Consider the following 26488-nt stretch of genomic DNA (forward strand, 5'->3'; position numbering starts at 1 on the left):
TTATACCTGGTTTGTGTTTGACTAGAGCTAGATTATACTTTATACATGGAGTTTAGACTATAGATTATACATGTTATAAGTTTTATACATGTTTGATTATATTATATTTATACACATGTTTGATTATATTCTAGATTTATGTACATGATGTTTGATTAAATTAGATTTAAATATATGATTGATTAGATTGTATATTTCATGCATGTGTACAACGACTTGTTTAGACTCTAGATTATACTTTATACCTGGTTTGTGTTTGATCAAGATCTATTATACATGTTTGATTATATTAGATTTATACACATGTTTGATTAAAGATTAGATTTAAATTCATGTTCAAGATTAGATTGTATATTTCATGCATGTACAATGACTTGTTTAGACTCTAGATTATACTTTATACCTGGTTTGTGTTTGATTGATCTATTATACATGTTTGATTATATTAGATTTATACACATGTTTGATTAAAGATTAGATTTAAATTCATGTTTGATTAGATTGTATATTTCATGCATGTACAACGACTTATTTAGACTCTAGATTATTCTGTATACCTGGTTTGTGTTTGATCATCTATTATACATGTTTGATTATATTAGATTTATACATGTTTGATTAGATTAGATTTAAATACATGTTTGATTTTCAAACAAACTTGATTTAAATGTATTCAATTATAAATGTTTGATTTTCAAACAAAAGAGTATGTATGAAATGAACAAACTAAACTAAGATAGGTCATGTATTGAATAGTTCACATCCAGTACATGTATATTACATAGGTATGTATATTTGTAGGTATGTGAGCTTCTAGGTATGTATATTGTAGTTAAATAGTTCACAACATGTACATGTCCTAATTCCATATTAAATATATCAATTTTACAAATGTACATATTATGTATTCTAATTTAAATATGCATTTTTTAATTAAATACAAATACAATTACATACAATTAAACACGTGCACATTTAAATACATCCTAATTTGATATAATGTATAAATAAACTTAAAAAAATATTTATCCTAAATAGTTTCAAAACAAGTTACTTGAGATCTAGAATTTATCTTGAACTTTTACATTAAAATTCAATTCAAGTGGATTACTAAATTATGTATATATAGTTCATACCACATCAAGTGGTTCACAACGCTCTTCAATAACACTTAATATTTTGTCATGATCTTCACTATCTAGTCTCCACTTTTGAGTCCGCCCTCGACGTGGAACTGTTTGAAGAATTAGGCCAACATCAATGACCAAGTGACTATACTGATATACCTTGTTATCAATTTGGTATTCAGTGAAATGAATCCCATGTTGAACAATTTTAACTTGTTTGAAATATGTCCCTTGCACTACAACTGATCCTGCATGTACATGTATATAAGAAACATGAGAAATTAAAAAAATTCACACAAGCAATTTGTATGTATGTACATAGTCAAATCAGAACTCAAACCTGTGGGAAATGACATTCCATCACTCATCTCAGATTTTGATAACTTCTTTCTCTCTTCTGTGCAACGCAATAAATAATAACTAACACCTTCTATATTTCCATCTTCTGCTATGACTGCAAAAAAATCTCCTGCAATTTGACACAATTTAAATAAATTCTAAGTTATATGTCATTTTTAAGGAAATGTTTACATGTGTACGTCATGTACATACATACCTTTTTTAATCAATCCTGAAATATGATCGTAATCACCAAAAATCAAAGGAATGTCTTCAAAGTTTTCATCCTCATTTGAATCCTCGTATGTGTCAGAAACATCTAGTGGCACCATTTTCCATTCACTAACATATCCAAGCTCTTGGTTCTTGCAATCAACATAGTTTTCGAAAATGCATTCAGAACAAAAACATGAATAATCTCTAGTGTATAATGTCCATGGGCGATTATCTGTACTCATGACACAATGCAAAGATCTTGTCCTCTCCACACTCTTGCATCCATGCATTGATTTTCTATCCACATCTGTAAAATGTACATGTGTACAAGAATACATACATGTAGATCAAGTTGTTAAATTAAAAAAAAATAGAATAAAATACTAAAAGAGAACACGTACCGGTTATCTCCCAAAACACTCTATATGGAATGGGCTTATATGTTCTTGATGATGATTCCCCAGGATAATTAGGTTGCTCAAAGTGTTTCTTACACCATTCAACAACATCATGTGCATTTTCTATACGTTCTCCTGTGTACTTTATTTGATGCTTTCTTATAGCACGTTTGATACAAGCTCCTGCACCATCATGTTCACCCTTTCCATGACCACTCTCAAAAAAACTCCAAACATGTGGTATTTTGTCATTTCGATGATATCTACATAGTGCATAAAATGGCCTCGAAGATTTGAATTGTGCCGCACATCCATCAGACCAAACAAAATGTTTAACTATTGTTATGCCTCTATCTTTCAAATATTCAAAAAACTTCTTAAAGCAATGTTGTACAAAAAGTGTGTCATGCTCCTTATCATCACTGATATAGAAGTGGTACTCTTTCTTAATGACACGATTTTCAAATTTACTATCAACACCATCTAAATTCATCTGTGCATGTCAATAACACACATGCACGAAAATAGTGATTTGCTTTGAAAAATAATACTCTGATTGAATTTCTTTTTGATGCACAAAAGAGTAATTCTCTGCGAAGTCAACTACAGATAAAATAGTTCCAAGTGGGAAAGTGTCTCTTAATCTTTTAAATTGTTCTGCTTGCCACTTGGCAAAAAAACCATGGCATATGTATGGTTTTATCAACTTACGAAAATTTTCCATAAATGTTCCAATAGGTATTTCTTCTTCTACATAATCTAGTCTTGTAGATTCCTTTCCAAATTTTGTTTCAATTTTTTTGTACTTATAACTCTTGCAATTTACCATCTTCCTCATGTCAGTATCTTCATCTCTCAAAGGCAATTTAGCCAAGTCCCCGCATGTTCCACAAATTCCTCTTATGCAATTTATTTGACCGGTTGCATTATCATTTGATTTATCACATAAGATGGATGCTATAAATTGACTTGTTCATTTAGGAGGAGCATTTTCATAACCATCATTATCTTCTCTAATCTTTCGAAACACCTGATAGTACAAGTCAAATTCGATGTGATAACGACAACAACAAGTTTCGAAAACTTTGTTTAACTTCACATAATATGGCCTTAACCGTTCAAACATGGTTTGTCCAATCTTTATATGAGGGTTTGTTTTAGTAAACAATACATACAATTCATGTTTTGTTGTGTCTAGCCAATGTTTTACATGGAGATCATAATGATCAGGACCAATCCTTTGCTTGATAACATCTCTACTATTTGATGAAGGGCGAGTATTATCATTCCAAAAACTTGTCACAAAGTTCCTAACAACATCTTCAATTCTATCAGAACGAGGAGCTCTACACATAATTGCCCAATTCCCTTCTGAGGTAGTATCATCCAAAATCTTTCTCCTTTTAACATATTTAGATATTGTCCTTCTACTAAAACCAAACTCAGATGACAGTGAAGAGATTTGTCTTTTTTGAGGCAATCTTTCATTTACTAAAGATGTCAACATCACTCTTCTTGAAATGGTCTTATCTAGTTTTCGAGATTTTTTACCAATGTTCACCAAACCTTTCTTAACATTATCAACAATAGATTTTTGTAGCTGAGAATATTTCCTCTTTTGATTTGTTGTATCTATACCCAACAATTTCATTGGATCTATTAAGTCTTTATGAGTAAGTACAATTGATAACAATTGAGCTTTTTCTAGTGTAGTATCAAGATTGTTGAAATGCGACATTATTTCTTTTGCACTTTTATTCATTGACCTCCTTTTAGTATGTCTAGGTTCTTCACTGAGACGTTTCAACTCATCCACATCCATTTCAAGTAAATGATCTAAATTTTTATAAGAAATATTTCTCTTCACCTGTTTAGCTAGATCCACAATATGCTCATCCATATCAGTGGTAGGAGGTAAGGAGCCTGACCCCTCTCCTTCAAAGGTCTCCATTGGTTCAACTTGGACAATCTCCTCCCTATGTTCATCAACTATATTGTGTTCTTCAACAGGTTCATTTGCCCGTTCTGCACATAATTTAAGAGTTTGTGTAAGGTTCTTGAATTAATCAGAGATTATTCAATTAGGATTAAGAATAGGGGTGAATTTGGCTTAAAGCTTTACATGTTAAAATTAAAGCCCATTCAATTTGGTTTATTAAATTTAAATACTTTTTTAAGACCTTATTGTTATAACTCTAATTAAATTACTTGTTTAGGTTTAAAGTTCAATTTGTTCTCAGGTTAGGATTAAAGTTCAATCTCTAATTTTGAGCACTAATTTAACACATAAAATAAAATTTTGATAAATTAGAAATTCCAATTTTGAAAATTAAAAGTACAAATATTTTGATGCATGCATACGATAACTTAGGTGACCTCATATTAATTTGTTATGGACCATAATGTAAGTGGACTATAATTTGTCACATGTGAGTATATTTAAGACCTATTATTGCATAATAGACCTCCTAATCTGAAATGTTTTTGCATGTACGTGAAGTTGAATATAAATAGTTCACCTAAATTATTCAACATGTTTAATAGGAGAAAAATGCAATTACACAACAAGCAAGTTGATGGAAATTGAAATTTGCAAATACACATGTATTATCTCAAATTAATTATGTTTTCCAATTAAAACAAAATTATTTTTAATCCTATTAAAAATATTAGATAAAAAATATTGAATTCTAATTAATTGATACGTAATACATATTAAATTAAATATCTTCTTTGTTATAAATTTATGTCACATTTAAGAACTATAATCAATGTAATAGTCCTAATAGGCCTTATTATTAAAATCAATATGACCACATTTGAAAAAACATTTCACAAAATTAATATGCTTAACTACCCTTAAGACAAATATATTATGTGATATTAAAGGACCTATCACATGAAATTACTTGTACATGTAGATTAAATATTCAATATATATAATTTAGAACCTAAAAATTATGACATAATAGGTCTTATCTATTATAAATGAACTTAATTATATAGGAGAAAAATACAATTACACAACAAGCAAGTTGATGGAAATTGAAATTTGCAAATACACATGTATTATCTCAAATTAATTATGTTTTCCAATTAAAACAAAATTATTTTTAATCCTATTAAAAATATTAGATAAAAAATATTGAATTCTAATTAATTGATACGTAATACATATTAAATTAAATAGAAATAAAATTAAAAATACATACTTGCATCATGATATCTTTGTCTTCTTTGTTCTCGATATCTTTCTTCCGTTTCGGGAGAATAATTCCTTGCAGTCTTATTTTGCCTTCTCTTCTTGTTCCCCATGCTTTTACAAAAAACCTTCAAATTATTCGCTTTCAAAATAATTTTCAAATATCTTCTCTCATCCAAAAGTGCGAATTATTTTAATCATTTGAGTGATAAAAAGCGAAAAAAAATTATAGATATTTATACGATTCCACAAATGAAAAAAAAAACAAAAAATGCGTCGGCCCGTGTTCGAACGAAAGCCGACAGTTAAAAATTGTTGGGTTCGCTCGAACATGGCAGTTACCAAAAAATGCGTGCCGAAATTTAGCTCGGGGGTTCGAGCGAATGGGGGTTCGCTCGAACCCACTTTGGTTCGAGCGAACCCAATCCGATCGAACATGTGTTCGATCGAAACCCCAAAATTGGAAGTTTCTCCCAAAAAATTTCAGAGTTCTGAAGAATTAATGACTTCGGAGCTCTGGTTCAGTACACGAATGAAATAATCTTCATAACCCAAAAATATTAGATGGTAGTACTCGAAACAAGCTTTCCAACGGATATAATTTTGTTATATTTTGAATTTATTATGTTCTTGATTTTTTAATTTTATTAAAAGTTGGTTTTTAAACGAACATGAACTTCTCTGTTCAACGCATTGGGAAAAATAAGAAACTAATTCAAAATTTTTTTGAAAAATATCTATGCCCTTGGTATTGATGTCTTCTTTCTAACAAAAAAAAAAAAATTGAATTTCGATTTATATAGAACAAGTTATGTGTTCAAACGTAAACCTATGTTTGAATTATGACTAGTCGGACTTCAAAACTTTATAAAATGAAAAATATTGAACATATCACTATAAAACCAAATGCATGCCTTCAATATTGATGTTACAAACCAAAATTCGAAAGAATTGAGTTTTTATCATTTATAGAAAAAAAGTTATGCGTTACGGAAGGCACATCACTCTTAAAAAATGTAGTTTGTTGTAAAAAACTACTTTTCGAGGGAGATGGAAATTTTTTAAAAAAATCTTTCAAAAAAATTTGAAAAAAATGTATATAGAATCTGCAAACAAAATGCTAGAAATCACTAATTTACATCATCTTCAAATTTTTAATAGTTTAAAAGTTATAGTTCTCGGAAGTTGAAGATTATTTTAAAAATGTACATCTCAGTGTCAAAAGTGGCAAAAAAGTGGGAACCATTATTGTGAGTTCACCCCATAACTTGTTACAAAATATCAATTGCAACATTATTCATAAAACCGAGACCAAGAAGAGTTCTTTCAAATTTAAGTGATATCCAAATAAGGTGGACATATCAAGCTTAACACTACATGCTTGTGATTTTTAGGAATAATCTAATACCCAAATATGTGTTTTATGGTTTTTATAACATGACATGAAGGAATTTGACTAGTTGAATAGGTTAGGGCAACATTTGAGCATTAACATCTATTTTAAATTTTCATATTTTGACACTCAACTTAATCGAGTATTTATAATTAAATCTACACCTTCATTTGATATTGAGCTAAGGAATTAAGTTCAAAGTGGGAAGAAGATGAAGATAACCCCACTTTATAGGGAAATACAAGAAATAATGAGAAAATAACTAATGCCAACCCTCTAAGAAGTTGTAATAGCCGGAGAGAACACTTTCATAGCTATATTAAGATGTATAAGAAATTGTAAAAAGTAAATAAATTACTTATGCTTATTACTCAATCCAAATTGTTCTTTAATGTCTTACCAAGAAAACCATTGTGAAAAAAGAAGTTCTTAAATCACTAGTTTTTTTAAAAATACATAATAGGTCAATCTAGGAAACATGATTGGTAATGGATTTTCTCAAAATTGAACATGCCTATCCACCAAATGAAAGAAAATAAAATACGAAATCCATGGCATAATGAGTCTCTCTAATCTATGTGTTAACAAACATTTTTACATTCCCTTAAAATTTATTTGAATGAGGAAAGAGGCTTTAACTTGAAAATCAAGAGGCAATATAATTTTACTAACTAGTTAATCTTTAATAATTTCCCTTTAAATAGTAGTAATAAGTCCACCTTTGGATTTAGAATGGATGCCTTAAAGCCATGATATTGCACTACAACCAACATGTCCATCCCACTTGGACCAAGTAAAACATCAAATAAGTTTGGGCAAATCCTCATAAACACTTCTTGATGGCATCCAACATGATGGAATGTAAACCTGAATAGTAAGGGAAAAAAATATTGCAACCCAAACTTTTCCAACTAAAGAGAAAACTATCGTCCCAAATAGATATTTTATTTTTCAGAATATTTAGATACCAACTCCATACATCAATAAGTGATAATATAATCCAAACCCAAAAAGAATATACAAATATAAAGCGATTACAATGTCATTGCTTTGTTTCCAATCTTTAGGTACCCAATTAGGGTGGGGCATATATGTCATTATGAACATAATCTTATAATGTGCGAATGTGAACCAAAACATACTAATGGAGGTTTAAGATATCTAATAAGAAAAGAAGGTTGTTATCAACAAAATGAGAATTGATAACCACATAATCTTGAAGAATGAAAATGCCTTATACAAAGTGAAGTAGTTTGACTTTTTGTAATAAAAATCCTAATACATTAGCAATAAGTACATAAGAAAAGGGTAATAAAGGTCATCCTTGTCAAATGGATCATTGCAAGTAGAGAAGAAAATTGAATGCTTTAACATTTTTTTTTATTGTTTTACATTATTTTAAGTGAATGCATTTAACGTATGATTTTAATCCTCATTTTTATTTTGGTAGATTCCCTTTCCTAAATTATATCCTTTATTCTATTGTTTTATATTCTTTAATTTAGAATATACTAACCTTGTTTTTAAGATATTTGCCTTCTTGAACCATATCACACTTATGACTTCATTCTTTAGATTAAATTATTTATGTGTTTAGGGATGTGTATTTAAGGACATCATTGTAGACTACTTTTTCATACACAAAATATCAAAACCTTTTAAACAATTATGATATGAATCAATCCCAATATCCATCAGACGTCGTTTATATCAAAGATGACAACAATTTAAATCAAAATCGATTGTCAATTTTATCATATTGAAAATCAAAATATAGAGTAAACAATATTTTTTCTATGGACCAATTTTTTTAATTATTTAAAATCAATTTCTTAATAATTATATAGCTTTAATGGTAATTTAGTGCCTAAATTTTCAATTATTCAAAAGTTTTTTTTTTTTGGCATATGATTGGCTGGTTTGAATGGAAGCGTCTATCCTGGTTTCAAAACGTCAGTACGGATTGGGTAACATGCGTGTTAGTCATGCGTTTTACACTGTTGATTTTGCAATAAATGACTGCAATTGACTAACACGTCGCTATCAGGCTGTACGAAAGATCTATTTTGGAACCAGAATAGCTTGACGGGTTTGAACAGCTTAACTACTGATTTTGTTATTCATTTCATTTATGTGTAGTCTATTTTTTAAGGACTGTTATTTATTTCTTTTGTTTGTTCAATACAATTTCTTTTTTCTGAATGTTGAAATAAGGAAAGTATAGATACAAAATAAAAAAAATTGTAGTTCCATTAGTAAGGAATATTGATATGTTTCTCTATTGAATTATCTATCAAATTTATTCAACAATTACCTGATGACATTAGATTTCACAATCCATTAATCTCATATTTCTGAACACATCTAATCTGTACCTTTCACAAAACCCTAACCCTGCAACTTACTGGAATTACACAAACAATTGCGTCAATTGACGGAGTACGGGAAATCCGTGTAAATTTTCCCTTTCTATTCACTGTAACCATAGAAATTACCTGCAGTACTGAACCTTCTGTCTCGCAAATCGTGATTCTATTTGCTTTGAAAGAGTAGGTCCAGCGACGCAGGATCGAATCCCTTCGCTAGCGTGCTTTGCTCCAGATAGCGTACGGACATGGGCTGCCATTGAAATTGTCTTCAAATACCTTGGGGAAGAAAGTGAGAGGTCACGGATTTGAATCATTCGGGATTATTTCTGCAATTTTATAATTTCCAGAGCTTCCTTTTCGAAGTCCCAATCGAGTTGACCTGAGTGGTTTGGGGGAGAGAGTTTAATAAATGAAGTGTTTTGTAATTATAGTTTTTTTACATAATACTAGGGATTTGTGTGGGAGACAATATTAATTTGCTTGCTAACAAGTGATGAGTAGGGTTACACCAGATTTGATGTAATATAGGTGTCCTAGACAACGGCTTTTAACTTTGTTGTTGAAGTTTGTAAGGTATTTATGGGAGTATTAAGCTAAGTAACAAGGGACAAACATGATCTACTATTTTTAATCATTTCAAATGGATTGTGTAATGATTTTTTTCATTACTTATATATATATATATATATATATATATATATATATATATATATATATATATATAATTATTGAATAATGCATTAAAAATGGTTAAGTCATCTTTATAGTCTTTGATGTCTAATGATTTATTGTTTGGGTTTACAAGTGGTATATAACACACATGAAGTTATTTTGTATTTCCATTATGTACAAGAAATCTAATGGTACTTTAGATACAACGTGTATATACCCTATCACCTACAAGTTTTGAATGTTAGACCTTTCTTTCAAGAACACAAGTTCTTCACCATATAACAAATTGCCTAACAAGACTACAATCTCTTGCCTTTCTTTTTGGTATACAGATGGTGTAGATGCATACAAGCTCTTTGAATTTACCAAAAAATTCTTGGAATGAATCTAACACCTTATTTGTTGGAAATTTCATCTCCTTATGGAACACACATAGAATATGAGATGCCAAAGGTAATTAAAATTGATCTAGAAGTTTGCATAAGTCTAGTCTATTGCATAAAGTTGGTATGTGACAATTGTCAACATGAAGCTTTGTGGGCATGTATAACTTAAGTATTACAAATTTGGTTAGGTGTTTAGGTATCAAAATAACTTCTTTTTACATGATGTGTACTTTTCATTTGTTGGTTTTTCTTTAGTACGTGTTGTTATGACATGTTATGATTAAATTAGTCATATTCATTATCCATTTTGATCAACCTATAGACATTATAAAATCATAAACATCTTGAAATCAATACATTATCTTTCAACATTCATTTTTCATACGTTAATTTTATGCAATTTATTTTAGCATATGTGTTTAATTCATACACATCATTCTAGTATAGATAAGATTTTACTTTCATTTCGTATTCAATATTTATTTCTACATATGTAAATTAAATAAATAGTTGAATTTTGTAAAAAAAAATTTTAATGTTACAAGCAAATAATAGGTGTATGCTAGAAATGTGGGATCATTCTGCAAATAGAAGAAAACACATCAAACACACACATGAAACATTGCATTAGAGTTAGTAATCAAAAAAACATGTTAGTGAACCAAAAACTCTCAAAATCGTTCCATGCTCCTCTATCTCTAAAGATCCTTAAGATTCAAGGTGGCCCTCACTTGGAAGAGCACTTGATCTCTTAGATGTCAATTTAGAGAACAAGATTTAAATGATGATTCTAGGATCAAAATGAATGCAACTAAGATTCTAGTGAATGGTGAGATGATGATATGAATGAAAGATAAGGATGCAAGATGAAAAACTAGTTATGATCAAGATGGTGGAAATGATATGAGGCTAAGTTAATTCCAAATTGAAGATTATGATGAGCTAATTAAGCTAGATGAAGATGAAAAAGTATGTAATTGATATGTGATTTAGGCTAAATGATCTAAAACATAATGCAATTAAGCTAAATGCTATGATGCTAATGCTAGAAGACTTAGATGCTTGAAGATGACAAATGAGCTCCTTGAGAACCTACAAAATTACTATAATTTAGATGCACAAGATGATGGATCCTTGAATTGAAAAAATGAGTTCTATTTATAGGCAAAATAGAGAAATGGATGGTTGAGATTGAGTAATCTCAACAAGGGCTAGGATTAAAAGTTATCAATCCATGGGAGAGATTCAATCCAATCCCAAGTTGACAAATGTCACATTGAGAGGGCTTGAGAAGATGCTAAACAAGCATTAGATGCTAAGCAAGCAATTAGGGATAACCTCAAGGAGTGACATCATTGGATAATGTCATTTACTAGGGAGGCATGCTATTACCCAAGAGATAAACTCTTGTGCAACATGGGAAAATGGTTAAAGGGACAACCATCATGGCTAAGGGATGTGGACTTGTAGGAGGCATTAAATGCCTTTTGAAGACTTTGGAGGCTAACTTGCCCAAACAGGAAAACCACTAGTGGTTTATGTAAGAGCTTTACATGTTTGGAAGACTCAACAACTTAACTTGTTGAAATAGATAAAGTCTTAAATGCATTTTGAAGGCTTTCTTCCAAATTTGGAGAAGTGACTCTCCCAAATTTAGGGAAAGGACATGATAAGGAGATTAGACATGATTAAGATGGGAATAGAAGGTTTCTAGAAGGATGATTATGGAGGCAAGTGGGAGATGTAGGAGAATGCAAGTGGGTGAGGGAAAATAGGATTTTTAGTTAAATTAAAATGATTTCATTTAGCCAAAAGGGATGCAACTTGCATTTTTAGGATTTTGCAAGTGGGGGGATTTACAAATAAATTTTGATTTATTTAAACGCAAAAGGGGATTTTAATTAAATGTAGATTTATTAAAATGGGAAAGGGGATAAATTTTGATATGGGTCTTGATTGTCATTATGAGTCAAATTATCGATATGGGTCCTGATTGTTGATATGGGTCAAATTATCGTTGATATAATGCACGATATGCGTCATTGGTTGATTGATTGTGATATGATATTGGATTTCGATATGTTGCTTGAGTTCAATATGATTCTCTGATTGATTGTTTGTCGATATGAAACTTTGATTGATTGATTTTTGATATGAAACTTTGATTGCGATATGAGACTTTGATTTCGATATGATTATTTGATTGATTGACTTTCGATATGAAACTTTGATTGCGATGAGACTTTGATTTCGATATGATTCTTTGACTGATTGATTCGCTGATTTTGATAGATAGGTTAGGTTGAACCCACTTAGTTGTCAAGAGTGTCTGATTTGGAACTCTTTGTGTGATGTCATGGTTGTCGTCACTGTCATAGGTGCCCCTTTTTTTATTGAGATTTGATGCTTGATTTCTTAGGATAGGTGAAAATGAGATGGTGCTTGTGTGTTGATATAGGTCGACTTAGGTGTCATACAACTTTAGGAGAGATACCCGAAGACGCTTTCCTTACATAGTCGAATGACAGATGATGACTTTTGACAGCTTCAGTGGAGTGGTGGCATAGTGAGCACAACACCTTTCACTTGTTGAAAGGAGAGATTACTGTGACTCTAGAGGATGTCTATTGGATTCTATGATGTGGAGGAGACTAGAGGGACAGATGCACTCTGAGATATTTTTGGTGATCCTTAGATTGTTGGATATTCAGTGGGCTGGTAGGATATGGTAGATAGATACACCCCACTTCCATCAATGCTAGTGGGTTTAGTTGGTGGTTTCCTCCTTCCTGACAAGAGATCACATGGATTATCCATTGGATGGGGTCGTGTGCTATGACGTATGATATGAGAGAGGACCCTCTATGCATGGGGTATATGTGTTCTAGCTCACCTCTATCATGAGCTTCATCAAATAGTATATGATAGGGATCGAGGATCTATTCTAGCAGCTAGGTGTACATTACTGCAGATTTTGGCTTGGGAGCATTTAGCCATTATGCATCCTATTGTTCAGAGAGCTCGACCGACTGGATATCCTTATTTGTATATGTATAGACAAGCGGCTTCCCAGCCTATTATAGGGAAGTTGGAGTACTGGAGGCACATTTTAGATGATATGGATGTAGTGGTTTGGCGCCCATATTTGGATTGCGAGCCTTGGCTTGAGGATGCCACAAAGGTTGTAGTTTTGTTGTAGAGCCGATACTTGATTGGGCGGACGCCCTATGTTGTGGAGAGATTCCTCTTGTCACAAGTATATCGACAGTTTGGTCGGTCACAATCGAGACCATAGGGGACTACCTTATATGCTAGAGTATATAAGGAGAGAGCAAAGTGGGAGCCACCCTTGGATTACGCCATTTTCCACGTGGAGTTCCATGCTCTTCCTTTTGTTGTGTGGGTTATGAGGCCTATAGTGACAGATGTGGGCATGCACCAGGATTATGCCCTTTATTTTGCTAGCCATCCTTTTCCATGATTGATAGGGCTAGGAGAGCCGATACCACCACTAGAAGTGGTTGATGATGATGATTGTGGTGGTGACGGAGGGCGACGAGGAGTTCGACGAGGCCGAGGTATGGAGAGGATGATGAGGGGTCGGGGAGGAGATCAAGGAGTGGGTCAAGGTTGAGGACAGTTGGGCCGAGGTCAAGGACAGTTGGGCCGAGGTAGGGGTGGTGGTGGGGATGGAGATAGATGCTATGTCGGGGAGGTCTTGTATAGGAAGAGGACATAACAATAGTGGGAGGTGGTGGTGAGGAGGATAGCTCTGATGAGGAGACAAGAGAGGGTTGGATTGGGCGACATGGGCTTTGATGAGGAGGAGGAGGAGGAGGATGTGCATCCCTTAGTACGCTAGAGGAGATTGGACATGCCCCCGCCAACCATAGGACAAACTAGTACACGACAGATCCCGATAGCACAGGTTTCACAATCACCATAGCCCACACATGTTACTATCACAGTGCCATCACACCAGCAACAGGCCCAGACAGTAGCGCTATAGTCCTTAGTGAAGAGACTTCAGATGTAGTTATCATAGGCACAAGGATAGATTACACAGTTGCAAGCACAGTTGGTTACTGAGAGGGACACAGAGATAGAGCGGTGAGGCTGCGCAGAGGAGGTGTTGCGGTCATTACAGGTCACTGGTCAGGGTGTGACAAGAGACACTATCAGAGGTCTCATTGAGCAGACTCTATAGGTTGAGTATTATAGGACTCTATATTTGCAGGTTGTGCTGCCAGATCATCGTGCTCCTAGCTATGCTCCCAGCTCTCAGCGCTGGGGTTCCCAGAGACAAGGAGGTGGTGAAGGGTTGATGGGTCCTTAGGAGATATCCTCCTAGTGGTGGGGTAGGTACAGGTGGCTCTAAGGCTAGACCAATGGATTCAGAAGGCAACCACTCTTAGTCTCATGTGTGAGGATGATTTACCCTTTTGTTGTTGTACACAGATTATTGTACCTTTGATGATTTACTCGAGATGGATATTGTTGTATTTTTATTGATCTCTTTGATATGATACACATTGATTCACTGATAGATGTTAAGGTTTCTTGATTCATGGACTATGTTATTGATATGATATCTAGGGACTTTGGACTTTTATTGTTTCATTGATGATTCGTTCTAACTTATATCTTTGATTTTCCTTTGGATCAGTATGTGGTCACACAGATGCATGATGATATGATAGTACATATGCTTCTACATGTTATGGATGTCTTTGATGAGCTATATGATTTTTACTTATTGATGTGATGATGTGATGTGTGTGCTTTTTATTTTTATGATCTACATGCTTCTATGATGATCGCAATGCATGTGTAATGGATACTATGATGGTTGAATTTGATGATTACAAATGTTTCTAACATGTTTTTGTGATTTTATGTGCTTTGAATGATGCGATCTAGAATGCCAAATGTTCTTGATATGATATGCACTTATGCGATAATGATTTGAAACATAAAATGTATCTTGAAAATGAGATGTATGATGTGAGATGTATCGTGAAAATGAGATGTATGATATGAGTTGTATCTTGAAAATGAGATGCATGATGTGAGTTGTATCTTGAAAATGAGATGTGTGATGTGAGATGTATCTTGAAAATGAGATGTATGATGTGAGATGTATCTAGAAAATGAGATGTATGATGTGAGGTGTATCTTGAAAATGATGTGACATGCAAGATTTTAAAATGATATGACGATGATAATGATGATGATATGCAACCTAATGCGACCTTAATATGACATGGTAATGATAGTGATGACAATGATAATGAAATGATACTAATGCAACAAAAAAAAATGATATGCAACGTAATGCAAGATTAAGATGATAATGATACTAATGCATTCTCATTCCCAAATGTTTCTATCTGTTTTGATCAAAATGCTAGTGTTTCCTTTGTTTTCATCATCGTGCCTTGATTTGTTGAAAGTTGATACAAGAATCATGGTATAATTAAACCATAATGACCTAAGTATAACTTGGATTTTGATATTGCAAGATGACACAAGCGTTGAGGTATAATTGAACCAAGATGAATCGAGTGTTGCTTGCGTAAAATAGACATGAGTTAACCTTATTCCCATACAAATCCAAAATGTCTTCAGTCATATGTTACCCGATCACGTCATAAGACAAATTTTTATAGTAGAAGGTTTTACTCCCAAACAATAGACAAAGAAAACATCACATTCCTTCCTTGTTTCTCTAGTCGTTGAGACATCCCTGAGTCACTTAGGAAATATGATAAGCAAAAATTAACAACCATAAGTGAGCATGCATGCTATTGAAAATGTATTCTTGTCAAGTAAAACATCTTGCAAATAGATCTTTTGTTCGGTTCAAATCAATTCAATTCCTTGATGTCTAGCCTCTTGTATCGATGTTGTTGTTGTTGGTTGTTTTGATACTTGTTATCTTGCTACGTGTTTGGTCCAATGTCTAAAACCCTCAAGGCGAAATGCCCCCAATGTGGCTATTATTTTGCCCCTTGGTATCGATACTACTTTGATATGGATATGTACATAAATCACCAAGCGATGGTGGGATATGATCCGGATAACTGATTCAGATAAATCAAGGACACTGACTATGCTAAGTATGTCTGACATAATGCTATGTGTACAAGTGTTCTACGATGGTTATTGGCTTAGATCAGATGGAGCCAAAGATATGATGCAAGTACTGATAGATAGAGGAGTTTCTCTCTCACAAATGGCGCATGTTGCCAGGTTTTCACCACTCATTTTTATTGCACTTTTTGACTTGTTTTTTATTGTTTTTTTTTTGTATTTTTCTTGATTTTTTTATCTTTTTGGTGTCACAAAGTGCCTATTTGCCAAGTTTTCACCCTAGTGACGATTTTTTTGATAGTTTATCTATTTATTTTTTGTTGTTTTGCTTGATCTGTGCATTGGACGACTCAAGTGTAGAACTTATTTAGATGGATGTTGTTGGTTGGATCATCAAGAACGTCCCCATCTGAAGTTGATAATTGATATGCTCCTGATCCATAAGCTGGTATGATAATAAAGGGTCCCAACTAGTTGGGTTCAAATTTCCCTTTCTTTTCTCAATCTTGCTGATTCTGAGGATTTTTCTTTAGTACAAGATCACCAATTTTAAATGCCCTTGGTATGACCTTGTGATTGTAGCTTCTACACATTCTTTGTTGATATGGCTTGAGATGATCAAAGGCATGTTGGTGACATTCATCTAGCATCTCTAGCTCTTGCAGCCTGTTGACTCGATATTTCTCATCTGGAATGAGGCCTTTTAATGACACTTGGAGTGATGGAATCTCTACCTCAATAGGTAGAATAGCTTCTGATCCATACACCAATGAGTATGGTGTAGCTCCTGTAGCTATGTAGATATTCATTTTGTAGGCCCAAAGTGCAGTATTAAGATGGACATGATAATCTTTACCAACATCATTCATTGTCTTTTTGAGGATTTTCAAGATTGTCTTGTTTGAGGCCTTTGCTTGGCCATTGCCTTGTGGATAATAAGGTGTCAAAAAGCGATGCTAGATATGGAGTCTCTCACAAATCTCTTGTACATCTTGATTTTTGAAAGGTCTTCCATTATCTGTGATAATGGAACTAGGGATGCCATACCAACAGATGAGGTAATTCAGAATGAAGGAAGCTATCCGTTTTCCAGTTATCATACTTAATGGAACTGCCTCAATCCAATTGGTGAAGTACTCGGTGGCCATGATGACGAACTTGTTCCCATTTGACGAGGAAGGATGAATGATGCAGGAGCATCCCCGGTTCATAAAAATCTTGCATCAACCAAAAAAAAATTCCTTTCTGTTTTTCTTTTTGTTTGCAGTTTCAACATTTCTTTTTGTGTGTCTCGTATTTGGCTCACTAGATCCTGTGGAGTTGGATTTTTCTTGAAGACTTGATCATCTTCCTTATTACCAAACCATGTAGCATTTGGATAATTTTTCGACAAGTTATCGCTACTGGTTTCCATGGCAGTTTCTTATTACCAGTTGACAATTTCTTGTTACCGGTTGCCTTGACCTATTTGTATTTGTGATATATCAGATCCCTTCCGTAGCTTGCAGAGCCCTGAACATTGATTCTAATGTTCCTTGGTGTGTGGCCAACCTTTTCTAATAATCTACACTTCATCCTTTGGATTTTTCGGAGGAATCTCTTGGCGGAGGCTGACATTGTTCGTTTTGCACGTTAGGTCTTGTTCTTTGGGTTTTGATCCCTTTTTGGGCCGACCAGATCCCCTTGGATAGTATAAATAATTGTAATAGAGCATTAGAATGTAACGAAGAAGTTAGACTGAGCATAGAAGATAGATCTTAATATTGAAGGTCCCAGTTGTGACCTGTTCTATATTTTGAGCATGTTTAGTAGGCCTATGAGCCGATTTCTGTGACCCGATTGTTACCAGTTGGTTGTAATCAATTTTCATGTTATAATTCATTCTATTTTTCATTTCCTCCATCATGTATTTGTGTTTCTGTTGTATTTACTCTTGCTGTCCGGTCTGGATTGATCTCTTTGAGGACCCTCCTAACCAGTGATTGCTTCAAATGGTATCAGAGCGAGTTTTCATTTTAGAGATTGCGTTGTCCTGAGAATTTTTTTGTAGGGTGGCAAACTGAGGATCCAACCTGTAGCTGTAGAGGAATGGCATAAACGATGGTGCGAAGAGGAACTAGTAATGGTGGAGTGCATGGGAATACAAACCCTATTGTGATGAAAATGTTGCGAGGAATAGCAACCCAGTTGGAAGCTGTGGAGACAACCCGGAGGAGAGGCTGACACATTGAGGATGTAAGTGAAGATGAAGGAGAAGAAGCCCCAATAGAACAAGTAAACCCATTGGCAATTGATCCAGATGAGGAAAGGTTTTTGAGGGTTTTGAGTAGGGCAAATACTAAACCTCATTTTACGCCACTGAAATATGATAGAAAGTTGGATTTAGATGAATTGATGGATTGGATCTCGGAGATGGAGAAATATTTTAATTTTGAAAACATTGCAGAAGAAAGGAAAGTGAAATATGCATGTACCCAGTCGAAAGGTCATGCATCTCTTTGGTGGGAGTATTTGTAGGTTGAGAGACAAAGAAGAGGTAAAGGGAAGATCAAGACATGGGATCAGATGATTGCTAAGATGAAATCAAAATTTATGCCAATTGATTATCAAGTGAATATGTTTCGAAAGTTGTAGAATTTGAGATAGAAGGAATCTAGTGTGAAGGAATACACCGAAGCCTTTTACAAGCTAAATATCAGATCTAGATATGTTGATGATGAAGTTAAACAAGTTGCAAGATATTTGAATGGATTGTGGGTGTCTATAAAATATGAACTCAATTTGATTAAATTACAGAGTGTTGAAGAAGCTTAACAGTATGCCCTAAAGGTAGAAGAAAAGCTAAACAAAAGACATGAGTAGAGGCAGAGGCAGAAGGTTTTTCAGAGGAAGATTTCAAGGAGGAAGAGGATATACCGGAGGTAGAGGAACCTGTACAAATCAGAACAAGGACAAGGAAGTAAGCAAAGAAGGTAATTCATACCGGAAAGATGATAGAAATTTCTACTAGAGGAGAGAACCGAATGGCTACCGAAATGAAAATTTTGGAAGACAAGACAAGAGAACATTTAGAGGAACTTTCTTTAAGTGTGGAGGAGAAGGACATCATTCTTTCGAGTGTAAGAAGATAGATAATACCGGAAGAGCAGCAGTGGTGGAAGAAAACCCCACCGGATCAAACAATAAATCGTAAGATGGACAATTGTTGATGACGAGGAGAGCTTTGTGTCATACCGGGAGAGATGAAGAGCCCTTGCAGAGGAGGAATTTGTTCAAGACCAGATGTAAGTTATCCGGTAAGTGTTGTAAAGTTGTTATTGATAGTGGTAAAGCAAATAATCTAATTTCAAAAGAGATGGTGAATAAGTTGAAGTTGGAAAGATTGAAACACCTTAAGCCTTATTAGATAGCATGGATTCAGGATGAACATAAGTTGTTAGTAAGTGAGCAATGTTTTGTGAAATTAAAAATTTGGAATTATCATACACTATTGTGGCCAATGGGATGAAGCAAACCTTGTTGACCTTGGAGGAACTTTTGAAGAGTGAAGTCTATACGAATGCTAGAATTTGTTTGGTGGATGGAAGGAAATTCTCGGATGGATTGAGACATGAGAATGTGTGTTTTGCCTTAATTCCTAGGAAGATAGAGAATCTAGAGCATGAAGAGGAACAACCAGAAGAGATAAAAGATTTGCTGACATAATATGAAGACATCATTTTAGATAATGTGCCTGATGGATTGCCACCTATGAGAAGTATCAGTCATTGCATGGACCTGGTTCCCGGAGCTACTTTTCCTAACAAAGTTGCACACTAGATGACACTGGCAAAGAATGAAGAGTTGAATAGACAAGTGCAGGAGCTATTGAAGAAAGGTTTGATAAGAGAAAGTCTAAGCCGTTGTGTAGTACTAGCAATATTAGCACCTAAGAAGAATGGAGAGTGGAGAATGTGTACCGATTCCAGAGCAATAAACAAGATCACCGTGAAATACTAGTTTCCTTTGCCTAGGATGGATGACATAATGGACTGTTTGAGCGGAGAAAAATACTTTACAAATATATATTTAAAGAGTGGGTATCATCAGATCAAGATTAGAGAAGGAGATGTGTGGAAGACAATATTCAAGACAAATGAAGGACAACATGAATGGTTGGTGATGCCTTTTGGGTTAACTAATGCACCGAGTACTTTCATGAGGTTGATGAATCAGGTATTGAAGAAATTCTTGGGTAAGTTTGTTATTGTATATTTGGATGACATTCTAATTTTTCAGTAAGTTAAAAGAGGAGCATTTGTTGCATTTCAGACAAGTTTTATAGAGGTTGGTAAATATCAAGAAGTTTACTTTCATGAAAGATGAGTTAGTCTATTTGAGATTTGTGATATCTAAGGATGGTTTTAAGATAGACCCTGAGAAAGTAAAAGCAATTATTGAGTGGCCTACACCGGAAAACATTGGAGAGGTAATATCATTTCATGGATTGTCTAGTTTCTATCGGAAGTTCATTAAAATTTTAGTTCAGTTTGTAACCCTATGAATGAGACCATGAGGGGAGATCACAAGGAATTCAAGTAGACCACCAGAGAAAACAAAATTTTTGAACTATTGAAGCAGAAAGTGACTGAGTAGCCTGTGTTAGCTTTACCAGATTTCAATAAATTATTTCAAGTGGATTGTGATGCAAGTGGAACAACAATAGGAGCAGTCTTGAGTCAGGAAGGGAGAGCAATAGCTTATTCAGTGATAAATTGAATGATTCCCATAGGAGATATTCAGTGTATGATCAGGAGTTATATGCCATAGTTCAAGCCTTGAAGAATTGGAGACATTACTTGTTGCCTAAGGAGTTTGTGTTGTATATGGATCATCAAGCATTGCAGTATTTAAACAGTCGGAGTAAGTTGAATCAGAGACATATGAGATGGGTAGAATTTTTGCAGAGTTACACCTTTATGTTGAAGCATAGAAGTGGGAAATATAATAAAGTTTCTGATGCATTGAGTTGGAGAAGGAATTTGCTGACAGAGATGAGAGTTATGGTATTAGGATTTGAGGAATTGAAGACCTTGTATGATGATGACCCGAATTTTGCATAACCTTGGAGATCATGTAGAGAACCGGTTATGGTAGATAGAAGAAAGTGGTTGGATTACTTCATTCAAGATGAGATGTTATTCAGAGGAGTTCAGTTGTGCATACCTAAGAGTTATGTGAGTGATAATCTGGTAAAGGAGAAGCACAGTGGAGGATTAGCCGAACATTTTGGTATTGACAAAACATTAGCATTGGTGAGTGAGCATTACTTTGGCCCCAGATTCATAAGGATGTTAGGAAATATGTGCAAAGTTGTAGAGTTTGTCAAGTTGCAAAGGGTAGTAGTCAGAATGTGGGATTTTATAAACATTTGACAGTACTGGTAAGACCTTGGGAGGATATAAGCATGGATTTCATACTTGGATTATTTAAAATAACGAGAGGAAATGATTCTATATTTTTTATAGTGGATAGATTCTTGAAGATGGCTCATTTCATACCTTATAAGAAGACAATAGATGCATTACATGTAGCAGACCTATTTTTCAAGGAAGTAGTGATATTGCATGGATTACCTAAGAGCATAGTTTCAGACAAAGATAATAAGTTTGTTGGGTATTTTTGGAGAACATTTTGGAAGAAGATGAAGATATATTTGAAGTTTAGTTCTACTTTTCATCCACAGACTGATGGACATACATAAGTAGTTAACCGGAGCTTGGGAAATTTATTGAATGTTTGGTTGGAGATAAAACTCGAAGTTGGGATTTGATTCTTGCACAAGCAGAGTTTGCCTACAATAATTCAATAAACAAGAGTACCAGAAGAACACGTTTTGAGATTGTTACCGGAGTGCATCCTAGAGGGATATTAGAATTAAGAGATATTAGCAGTGAAGAATGGAGAAGTTCAAAAGCAAAAGAATTTGCAGATCACATGAAGGACTTACATATTCAAGCTAAGCAACATTTGGAGAACATGGACAACAAATATAAGGAGAAGGCAGATGAGAAGAGGAGACATAAGGAATTTGAAGTTGGCAATGAAGTGATGGTGTATCTGAGAAAATAAAGATTCCTGATTGAAACTTATAACAAATTGCAGATGAAAAAGTTTGGACCTTGCAGGATTTTGAGAAAGTTCAGTTCTGGGAATGCATATGAAGTGGAGCTACCAGATAGTCTGAGTATTTCACCTATGTTTAACATTGCAGATCTTCATGAGTATCATGAACCAAAATTTAGTGAGGACAGTATTGTAGACTTGGAGAAACAGTTGCCCCGGGAGGAACACAATTAGATTGAATAAATTTTGGACAATAGGATTGGGCGTAGTACCCGGAGCAATTAGTATAAGGAGTATCTTGTGAAATGGAAGGACATACCAGTTGAAGATTCATCTTGGATTTCTCAAGCAGAGGTAGACCGCCTTGGTTTCCCTTCGACCTCAACAAAGTGAGAGACTCACTTTTTCATTAACCCTGGATGTCTGATGTAGGAGCATCCCCGGTTCATAGCAATCTTGCATTAACCAAAAATATTTTCCTTTCTGTTTTGCTTTCTGTTTGTAGTTTCAATATTTCTTTCTATGTGTCCCAAATTTGGCTCATCAGATCCTATGGAGTTGGATTTTTCTTGAAGACTTGATTATCTTCCTTATTCCCAAATCGTGGAGTATTTGGATCATTTTTCGGCAAGTTAACACTACCAGTTTCCGTGACACTTTCCTGTTACTGGTTGACAATTTCTTGTTATCGGTTTCCTGGACCTATTTGCATTTCGGAGCCCTGAGCATTGATTTTGATGTTCCTTGGCATGTGGCTGACCTTTTCCCATGATCTACACTTCATCCTTTGGATTTTCCAAGGGAATCTCTTGGCGAAGGCCAACCTTGTTGGTTTCGCACGCTAGGTCTTGTTCTTCATGTTTTGATCCCTTTTTGGACCGACCGGATCCCCTTGGATCGTATAAATAATTATAATAGAGCATTAGAATGTAATGAAGAAGTTAGAATGAGCATAGAAGATAGATCTTAAGATTTAAGGTCCTGGTTGTGACCTGTTCTATATTTTAAGCATGTCTAGCAAGCCTGTGAGCTAGTTTTTGCGACCTAGTTGTTAATGGTTGGTTTAAATCAATTTTCATTTTACAATTCAATCTGTTTTGCATTGCCTCCATCATGTCTTGGTGTTTTTGTTGTGTTTACTTTATCTGACTGGTCTGGACTGATCTCTTTGAGGTTCCTCCTAACCGGTGACTTCTTCAATAAATCTCTCCCACTAGGTCGAGTCCCTATTGACATAAAGGCCAAGATGTAGTGAATGGTTGCAACTCTTGCATTGATGCATGTATGAGGTTACCATGAATTTGACACTTAGGGCATTTCCTAGTAAACTAATAGGACTCTTTCTCCATTGTCGGCCAATAATATCCCATCCTTATTAGTTTCTTAGCAAGAGTAGGACCACTTGAATGCGTACCACAAATACCTTCGTGAAGCTTGTGTAAGGCGAAGTCAGATTCATTACTATCGAGGCATCAAAGAAGAGTACCATCAAGACCTCGATGATAAAACATATCAGCAGTTAAGGTATAGCGGGTTGCTTGTCGGATAAAGCTTCATTTTTTGTTATGAGACAGATCTGGTGGGAGGGTATTGTCTTTCAAGTAGGAATAGATCTTCCTGTATAAGGGGGAATCAGAACTGTTTAGGGCATAGGGTAAGTGCACCAAGATGGTGAACAAAAAAGTGGGCACATGCCAAAAATAAATAAAAAAATCATAACCCGTGCGAGTTCTGAAAATTCAAAAACATGGAACATTTTATTTTTTAATAAAAAATTAAAAGTTTCTCAAAACCCACATTAGTTTTTTGTGTAGGCCACAGGTTTTCACCATTTTCAATGCCAAAACCCATGAAACAATAGCAAGAGAAAGCCAAAAATCCATAGAACCTGCACAAGTTTGCAATTATTTGGGATTTTCCCAACATTGCTTTTCAACAATGTCACCCCATCGAGCATGTAAGATTTGATTGGTTTGATTATTTTTGTTTGCATTTTAATTGAAGTAGGGTTTTTTAATTGATTTAAGTTTTGTTTTTATTAATTTGATGTCATATTCTTCAAGCAATCCCCAAAAATGAAGTAGACAACAAAGACCTCCTCCTGCACAAGCAACACAAGAAAACCCTGTAAACATTACACATGAGCAACAAGAAAAACCTCAAAATCCTTAAAATTTTGCTCCTCAACAACCACCGCCACCCTGAAACCCTCCATGTCCTCCATTAGATCATGTAGATGCCACACAAGAGGATCTCATCAATCGCCTTACACAAAATAGTGCCCAAATTTCTATATTGGTGAATAGGTTGAGGTCCTCTAGGCTTGAGCACCACTCAACCCTTGCCAAAACACTAGAAACAATGGCTAATAGTGAAAATGAGGTATCTAGGGAGGTTATGAAATGGGGTTCATGGAGGGATTGATGTTGAACATTTTACATGGATGGGTTTTCATGTGATCAAGTGAAAAAAAAGGGCATAGGTAAAGCTGACATATGTGCTCTTTTCATCGATCATGTTACCAATAACAACCTAGGACTAAATACGACTTGGTTTCCTATACATTGGTGTGTTCATGCCAGGCTGAAAGAATCTTTTTGGGATAGGTGGTATATGGTCTTTGACCAACCAACTTGTAATAATTGGGAGGTGCCTCTATATTTTTTGAGAAAGTTGTATTGTGAGTTTATCCTAGGTAAGAAGCTGAATTACTTTGAAATCCGACAATTTCAGGGTAGAGAGAGAGGCTCTACGCAGGATAGACCTAGGGCCCATAGGGTGGTAGAGCCACAACATAGGAAACATACAACTCTTAAACCCATGGTTCATGTCATTGCCCCTATATCCTTGAAGGAGTCTATGGAATTAGAGACTCTTCATGCAGCTGCATCATTGACTAATGTCATTGTTCAACATGGCACACAATTGGTCAGAGCAGAGGATGTACTAGCACCTGTGGCACCTCCTTCATCAATGAAACCTCCTTCATCAGTGACATCTCCTTCATCAACAACACCTCCTTTATCAGCGACACCTCCTTCATCAGTGTCACCTCATGCATCATTTGGCACGAGCCAACCCATTCAACATATGTGCCCCACCTGCTAGGGTTTATGTTCTGGTGTAGACACTGACACGGATGAGGATGGTTCATGTACATGTTGCAGGAGTAGATGCCATGCTTCCACTACAAAGGATGTGGCCCTCATCGACGAACTGGTCAATATGTTGTACCCTCTCTATCAGACACATGTGCGTTTAATTTTGTTTATGACATGTTATCAATTAAGTGACTAAATCTTATAAAAAGAAATGAATTTTTATTTTTAAAACAATTTAAAGTGACATATTAATAAAATACATTGCAGGGTGCAATAGGTGGTGGGAGTACACCCCATACTTTTCAGTCGATTCCACGGTCACGAGTAGTTTTGCCACTAGAGGTAAAGATTTGTAAATTTGTTTAAAATATAATAATATATTGGTTTCAAAATATCTTTTGTTAATTATATGTATCATTAGTTGGTGTTTTATAGGGCTTATCAGTGGCTGAGATGTCCCAACTTGATGATATCATGCTTTTGACCATTGACTTTGGCCAAGATAACTATGTTGTACCATTTAGATTTATATATTTTTGACTTAAATGATACATTAAATACATTCTCTTTTCCCTTATGTTAATTTTTTATGTTATTTTACCCCACCTGCCTTGAGGACATCTCATGTGAGAAATCCATCCTTTAGCACTCTGAGGTAGAAAAAGATATCCTCTTGGACACCCAAACGACATAAAGTAATTTAGTACAATTTAAATTCATTTGTTGAAATGTATTATGATTAAACGTGTATACGTAGATATTGATAAATGCACTTAGTTTATTTGTTCTATATACATAAACATATGGGGTTTACAGAATTAATGAATGTATCTGATGTTGATGAGGTTTAGCAGAGGGAAGAGGTGATATCTTCATATTCACTTTGGATTGCATTCTTGCTTGTTTGAAATAACTAAACCCTTTTATGTCTATATCATATGTTATAATTTTTCATACAGGAAATGGTAATAGCTGCATCAGATTCGACTAGGCCTCCTTAGGTTACAAGAATACTATACGAGGCTTCGATGTGTATTTGTTCTACATATGTTAAAAATATTTGTTTTATCTAGTTTGTCAACAACTT

Source organism: Cryptomeria japonica, chromosome 1, assembly GCF_030272615.1.
Source record: "Cryptomeria japonica chromosome 1, Sugi_1.0, whole genome shotgun sequence".
Lineage (NCBI taxonomy): Eukaryota > Viridiplantae > Streptophyta > Pinopsida > Cupressales > Cupressaceae > Cryptomeria > Cryptomeria japonica.